At 38.5% G+C, this 7,464-nt stretch overlaps 1 protein-coding gene and 1 pseudogene across 3 annotated transcripts in view; one reads left to right on the top strand and one right to left on the bottom strand.

Moving 5' to 3' along the window:
- The window catches only part of LOC107138623 (cytochrome P450 20A1), a 67,907-nt gene that overhangs the window by 59,594 nt on the left and 849 nt on the right, over window positions 1-7,464 (bottom strand). The window lies entirely within an intron of this gene.
- Window positions 3,149-5,330, top strand: LOC107138624 (annotated as a pseudogene).

Below are 7,464 nucleotides of genomic sequence, written 5' to 3'. Positions count from 1 at the left end.
TGTATGCATTGTGAACTATCTGTTGGTGCAGCGACTTGTGGTAGTGTTGGGGTATCTTTGCTGATGGTGTCATTGGTGGTACAATTTTTCCAAAAGGAGCCGTCAATTGGCCTGGTGTATCTTCCTCCCTTCTGCTTGTCATGATCGTCCAGCTAAAATTTGGGGGCCAACAGAGGTGAGGCAAAAAACCTCACCCCCCCGCTGGTACAAAGACCTCTCCACAGGTGTGGCTGTATACTGGACTGGTAGTCAGTGACCGATAAGATCCAATTGCAATGGTACCAACCTAAGGACCATATGTACTATTGGACAACCTAAGGCAGGCACAGTCCCTAAGCCACATGCTTGTTGTTTAAACAGAGAGGGGGAGATGTTGAGAGCCACAGCCGAAGGGGCCCCAGCAAACTTCCAGCTGCCAGCAAACTTCCAGCTGCTGGCTGATGATTGGCTCACAGCGGCCCCAGCAACATCTAGCTGATTGGCTCCTCTGCGGTGATGCTCATTGGGCTGTTTCCCTGCCCTTTCAGACCACGGAGCTGCTCATTGGGGGACTTTTTTGGCTCCGCCCACGTGACCCAGCCAATCGGCCTCAAGAGCAGGAGGATTGTGGGAGGTGGAGAGAAGCGTGTGGGGGAGAGAGAGGCTTGTGGAAAGCCAGTGGTGGCAGTTGAGGCTCTGAGGGTTTTTCCTGAGAGGCTGTTTTGTTTGGCGTGTGTGGTTCTAAAAATAAAGTTAGTTTCTTTTGACAAGTGGCTCCTGATTGTGCCCAGCCAGACTGTGGCACTCCTTCATTAAAAGAATAAAAAGTCAGGCTGGGGTTGTAGCTTAGTGGTAGAGTACTTACCTTGTATGTGGAAGGTACTGGGTTTGATCCTTAGCACCACATAAAAATAAAATAAGGTATTATGTCCATCTAGAACTAAAAACATATTTAAAAAAAAGAGTAAAAAGTCAACAAATAAATGACCTAACATTATATCTCAAAGCCCTAGAAAAAGAAGAATAAATAGACACCAAAAGCAGTAGAAGACAGGAAATAATGAAAACCAGAGCTGAAATCAACGTAATTGAAACAAAGGAAACAATTACAAAAGCTGACAAAACAAAAAGTTGGTTCTTTGAAAAAATAAATAAAATTGATAAACTGCTAGCCACGCTAACAGAGAGAGAAAACTCAAATTACTAAAATTTGTGATAAAAAAGGAAATATCATGACAGATGCTACTGAAATACAGAAGATAATTTAGAAACTATTTTGAAAATTTATACTCCAATAAAATAGAAAATCTTGAAGATATCGACAAATGTCTAGAAGCATACGACTTACCCAAACTCAATCAGGAGGACATACACAATTTGAACAGATTAATTTCAAGCAATGAAATAGAAGACGCCATCAACTAAGAAAATCCCAGGACTAGATGGATTCTCAGCTGAGTTCTACAAGACCTTCAAAGAAAAATTAACACTAATACTTCTAAAATTATGCCATAAAATAGAAATGGAGGGAACTATGCCAAACTCATTCTATGAGGCTACTTTCACCCTGATACTAAAAACAAAGACATATCAAGGAAGGAAAAATGCACACTATTATCCCGGATGAACACAGATGCAAAAATTCTCAATAAAATTCTGGCAAATCACATACAAAAACATATTAAAAAGATAGTGCACCATGATCAAGTGGGGTTCATCCCAGGGAGGCAAGGTTGGTTCAATGTATGAAAATCAATAAACGTAATTCATCACATCAACAGACTTAAAGACAAGAGTTATATGATCATCTCAATAGATGCAGAAAAAGCATTTGACAAAAAATAGCAGTCCTTCATGTTCAAAACACTAGAAAAACTAAGAATGATAGGAATATACCCCAACCAACATCAATCTAAATGGAGAAAAATTGAAAGCATTCCCTCTAAAAACTGGAACAAGGCCAGAATGCCCTCTTTTTCCATTTCTAGTCACTGAAACTCTAGCCAGAGCAATAAAACAGATAACAGAAATTAAAGGGATATGAATAGGAAAAGAAGAACTCAAACCATCACTATTTGCCATCAACATGATTCTATATTTACAGGACCCAAAAAATTCCACTAGAAAACTTCTAGAAATGAATTCACCAAGTAGCAGGATATATAATTAACACCCATAAATCAAATGTGTTCCTATACATCAGTGATGAATCCACTGAAAGAGAAATTAGGAAAACAATATCCTCAAAAAAATAAAATAAAATATTTGAGAATCAGTCTAACAAAAGAGGTGAAAGACCTCTACAATGAAAATTACATAACACTAAAGAAAGACATTAAAGAAGACTTTAGAAGATGGAAAGATCTCCCATGTTCTTAGATAGCCAGAAATAACATTTCAAAACGGCCATACTACTAAAAGTGTTATACAGATTTAATGCAATTCCTATTAAAATCCCAATGACATTCTTCATAGGAATAAAAAAAGCAATCATGAAATTCATTTGGAAAAATAAGAGACCTGCAATTGCCAAAGCAATCCTTGACAAGAGTGAAGCAGGAGGCATCACAATACCAGACTTTAAATTATACTACAGAGCCACAGTAACAAAAATGCCATGGTATTGGCACCAAAACAGATACGTAGACCAATGTTAAGAATAGAAGACACAGAGACAAACGCACATAAATACAGTTATCTCATACCAAACACTGGAGAAAAGTTTAAACCTCTTCAACAAAAGGTGCTGGAAATCCACGAGTAGCAAAATGAAATTAAACCCCTCCCACCCTTCACAAAACTCAAAGTGGATCAAAGACTTAGGCACTAGAATAGTGACCCCAATCTCCACCATGTCGGCCTAGGAACTGACTTCCTTAACAAAACTCCTAAAGCACAAGAAGTAAAATCAAGAATCAATAAATGGGATGGAATCAAACTAAAAAGCTTCTTCACAGCAAAAGAAATAATCAATAAAGTGAAGAGAGAGCCTACAGTATAGGATAAGATCTTTACCACATGCACCTCTGATACAACATTAATCTCCAGGATATATAAAAAACTCAAAAAACTTAACACTGAAAAAAAAAAAAAAAACAAATAACCCAATCAATAAGTGGGCTAAGGAACTGAACAGACTTCAGAGGATAAGAAATACAATCAACAAATAAATGAAAAAATATTCAACATCTCTAGCAATTAGAGAAATGCAAATCAAAACTACACTGAGGGCCTGCAGGGGTAGGGCTGTCAGGCCCTGGAACCAGCTAGGCCCCAGTGGGTGCTGTTTCTCTTTCACTTTTTTTCTTCCTGAGGCCATCATACTGGTGCTGGCCAGCGAGGAGCCACGGTGGTGGATACGGAAAAGCAGAGCTCTGGAAAGGAGTGATTATCAGAGATCTCATGATAAATCTGGTTATTAGTTCTCATGCCTCACGACATCCTATTGGGAACACCATACCAGCTCTTGGAAACAGATGTGCATCCACTTAGTACCTCTGTTTGTTTAAGCTACTAAAGCCAGCTAACTACAAATGGCTACCCAAAGGAAACATTTGGTGAAAGATTTTAATCCTTATGTTACCTGCTATATCTATAAAGAGTATCTGATCAAGCCAACTACAGTGACAGAACGCCTCCATACCTTTTGTAAGATTTGTATTGTCCAGCCCTTTGAAGACAGCAATGATTGTCCAAGATGTGGCAACCAAGTTCACGAGCAAATCAATTAGAAATGTTGAGACTGGATAATACATTGGAGGAAATTATATTTAATCTAGTACCTGGGCTATGAGAACAAGAATTTAAGCGTGAATTGGCATTTTGGAAGAAAAATAAGCCTCAAAAAAATGGGCAAGGGAATGGGGATATAACTCAGTTAGTAGACTTCTTGCCTCTCATGCTCAAGGACCTAGGTTCAATCCCCAGCACCACCAAAAACAAAAGGGGGGGGGGGGGGGTCGGCAAGATGATGCTTTAAAAGTCAACAAATTTAAAGCAAAGAAGGTGATGAAAATCAAGATGATAAAGACTATCATAGAAGTGACCCACAAATTGCTGTCTGGATTGTTTATGAAATAATGGACAATCAGGACACAATGTAGTAAAGGCTCTAATGAAGAAATTCATTCAATGTTCTACATGTGTAACTGTGGGAACTACTAAAAAGTCTAAGTTTAAAACTAAAACTTCCAAGTTCTTATGAGTTGCATATGCAGTGCAATGGTGACATTATGGAGAAGGATCATACTATGGAATTCATCTATATGATAAGATGGTGACTAAGAGAAAACTTTCGGTGTCTGAACTGCTCAGCATCACAAGTCTGCTCTCAGGATGGCCCTCAGTATCAGTCATACCCTACGGTATTGCAGTATCAACCAAGAATTGATTTTGGTTAGACCAAGGAGCCTAGATTTCACTGAAATGAATCCTGCACTATTTGTTTATGTGTTGACAGATTGCACACTGAGCGGTGTTGGACTAGAGGGACACAGATTCTCAGCATACAAATAAGGCCATTGTCTGTTTCTAACATTGTCAGTTACATTCATGTTGTTTCTATTAAGAGCAAACCAAGTATCATTCTGCTACAGAACTAGGTAATAAGGTAAATTGTGCTGTCTCACAGTATGCATGTCATAGCTGGAATCAGGTATGCAACCATGATTCATCCTTCGGAATATTTTTCTTGCCTGTTCCAAGATTGTTTAAATATGCTAGTAAAATGGCTCAACCTTTGTGGTGTTGCAGTTTTCATATATTTAACCATTTTATTCTTGTTTAAATAGGGTGCTACATAAGAACCTAATAATTATATCTTGAAATTATTTTATATAGAACTGTATTTAGAAAAGTGGTTTCTGAGCCACTGTCCTAGTCTTTGTAAGCTTTTTGTGTAAGAAACAGTTCATTTTTGAGTGTGCAAGTCCTTTTGTGAAGAATTCCAATTATCTTTAACATTGGAGAACATCATAATTGTAGACATTCTAAGCATCTCTCTGTGTAGTCTACCAATTTGCACAAGGAAGGCATGTTATCCCTCCATATCAGAAGTATGAGTGACTTCTTGGACAACCTAAGTTAGATTCATAACCATTTACGATGTTGGCAGCTGATCATATTTACTTCTAATAAAAGTAATGTGTAAGTGAGGTTGATCTTTCATAATGCCTTGTGATAAATGGGTGCTGCTCAATGAAACTTCATTGTATAGACCATTTGATGTATACATCATTACTTTGTTGCTGTCATTTAATGTTTTTTTTTTTTTAACTACATTGAGATTCCATCTCACTCATGTCAGAATGGCAATTATCAAGAATACAAGCAACAATAAATGTTGGTAAGGATGTGGGGAAAAAGGTGCACTCATATATTGCTTGTGGGATTGCAAATTGGTGCAACCACTATAGAAAGCAGTATGGAGATTCCTCAGAAAACTTGCAATGGAACCTCCATTTGACTCAGTCATCCCACTCCTTGGTTTATACCCAAAGGACTTAAAATCAGCATACTACAGTAATGCAGTCACATCAATGTTTATAGCAGCTCGATTCACAATAGCTAAACTATAGAACCAACCTAGATGCCCTTCAACAGATGAATGGATAAATAAAATGTGGTACATAAACAGAATGGAATGTTATTCAGCCTTAAAGAAGAGCCAATTTTTGGCATTTGCCTGTAAACGGATGGAACTGGAGAATATTACGCTAAGCAAAATAAGCCAATCCCAAAGAACAAAAGGCCAAACGTATTCTCTGATAAGCAGATGCTAATTCACAGTAAAGGAGGGGTGTGTGGAATTAGAGATACTTTGAATTAGAAGGGAGTGAAAGGAGAGCAGTATGGGGGTAGGAATGATAAAATGAATTAGATATTATTGTGCATATATGATTATGCAACCTGTATAACTCTACATCAAGTACAACTACAAGAATGAGAAATTATACTTCATTTATGTCAAAATGCATTCCACTGTCATGTATAACTAATTAGAATTTTTAAAAATTTTAAAAAAACCTAATCTCACTATCTATGGTGACTATATTTAACCCAAAGGCCAACCAAGCTCTGTGTGTGTATAAACATTTATTAATCTATATATATACTTGATATATATGACTACATGAGACATATACATCTGAAACATATATAAAATTGTGTTCAGTGTGTGACTTGAGTGTTACAGATATTAGAAATTAAGGTTGAAATAGAGGGGGCTAGGGTTGTGGCTCAGCAGTAGAGTGCTTACCAAGAAGGTGCAGGTCACTGGATTCTATCCTCAGCACCACATAAAAATAAAGTTATTGTGCCCAACTACAACTAAAAAACAAAATATTAATTAAAAAAAAGATTGAAATATAATAGGAGGTGGGGCTGTAGCTCAGTAGTAGAGCACTTGCCCTGCATACATGAGGCACTAGGTTCCATCCTCAGCATTACATAAAAATAAATTACTAAAATAAAGATACTATGGGGCTGGGGTTGTAGCTCAGTGGTAGAGCGCTTGCCTAGCATTAGTGAGGCACTGGGTTGGATTCTCAGCAACATATAAATAAAAATAAAGGTCCATCAACAACTAATAAAATATTTTTTTTAAATAAAGATATTGTGTCCATCTACAACTAAAAAAAAAAATTTAAAGATTGAAATAAAGAATTTGTGATTGCCTGAGTCATGACTCAGCCAAGCAAACCACCAGTATTTTCAGTGAATTAAAGCTGATCAAAGTTATGTAGCGTGTGAAATTATTATTCACTACATTGTGACATTGTGGAAAGGCACAAACGTTGTAAAGTCCATGTTAATGGCATAATTCCCTCACAACAGTGTTGATTCTGTAAGCTGATCATAAATAGTCCTATTTAAAGATTATCAAAAAACCTGCAGCCACTACAAATGTTTAGTTTCTCGGATAAGATTTCCCCGAAGTTCCAGATTGTGTAGTTTCAATATTCCAGCCTCATCCATTTACCAGCTCTGAAAAGAACACCTAAGTACTTGGAGCTGTTCAGCTATTTTTCATCTTCTATCATGAAACTACGACGTTGCTTTCTAGAATATGTTTTAAGGATGCTTCCTCGTCCGTCAACCCTCCAGTTTTGAGAACCTCCCTCTAAGGTGAACAAAAGCAGTGGAGAAAGTAGCTAGGGAGACTTGAGGCCAGACTCGCAGCGCAGCCCGCAGCACGGTGCTCCTGCCTCTGCGGTCCTGCAAGACCCCGGCCCCAGCTCTCTGGAATACAGCAATCGCCTGACAGATGGGAGAAACGACCGCACAAAATGCTGCGAGAATCCTCGCGAATCGAGAAATGTTTCCTCCCCAATATACTAGATGAGGGGTTAGCAGAGTTACTCCCGGAAGGGCTGCGGGGCAGGCAGTCCCGCGAGCACCCGCCGCGCAGGGTCCCTTCTCAGCAGCTCCGAGCGCCAAGCGCTGCGGCAGAGGCGGGGCGTCACGTGACTCGGGTGCGGTCTCGGG

This window comes from Marmota marmota, unplaced genomic scaffold (assembly GCF_001458135.2).
Source record: "Marmota marmota marmota unplaced genomic scaffold, marMar, whole genome shotgun sequence".
In the NCBI taxonomy this organism is placed as follows: Eukaryota; Metazoa; Chordata; class Mammalia; order Rodentia; family Sciuridae; genus Marmota; species Marmota marmota.
This window is presented reverse-complemented; position numbering and strand designations above follow the sequence as displayed.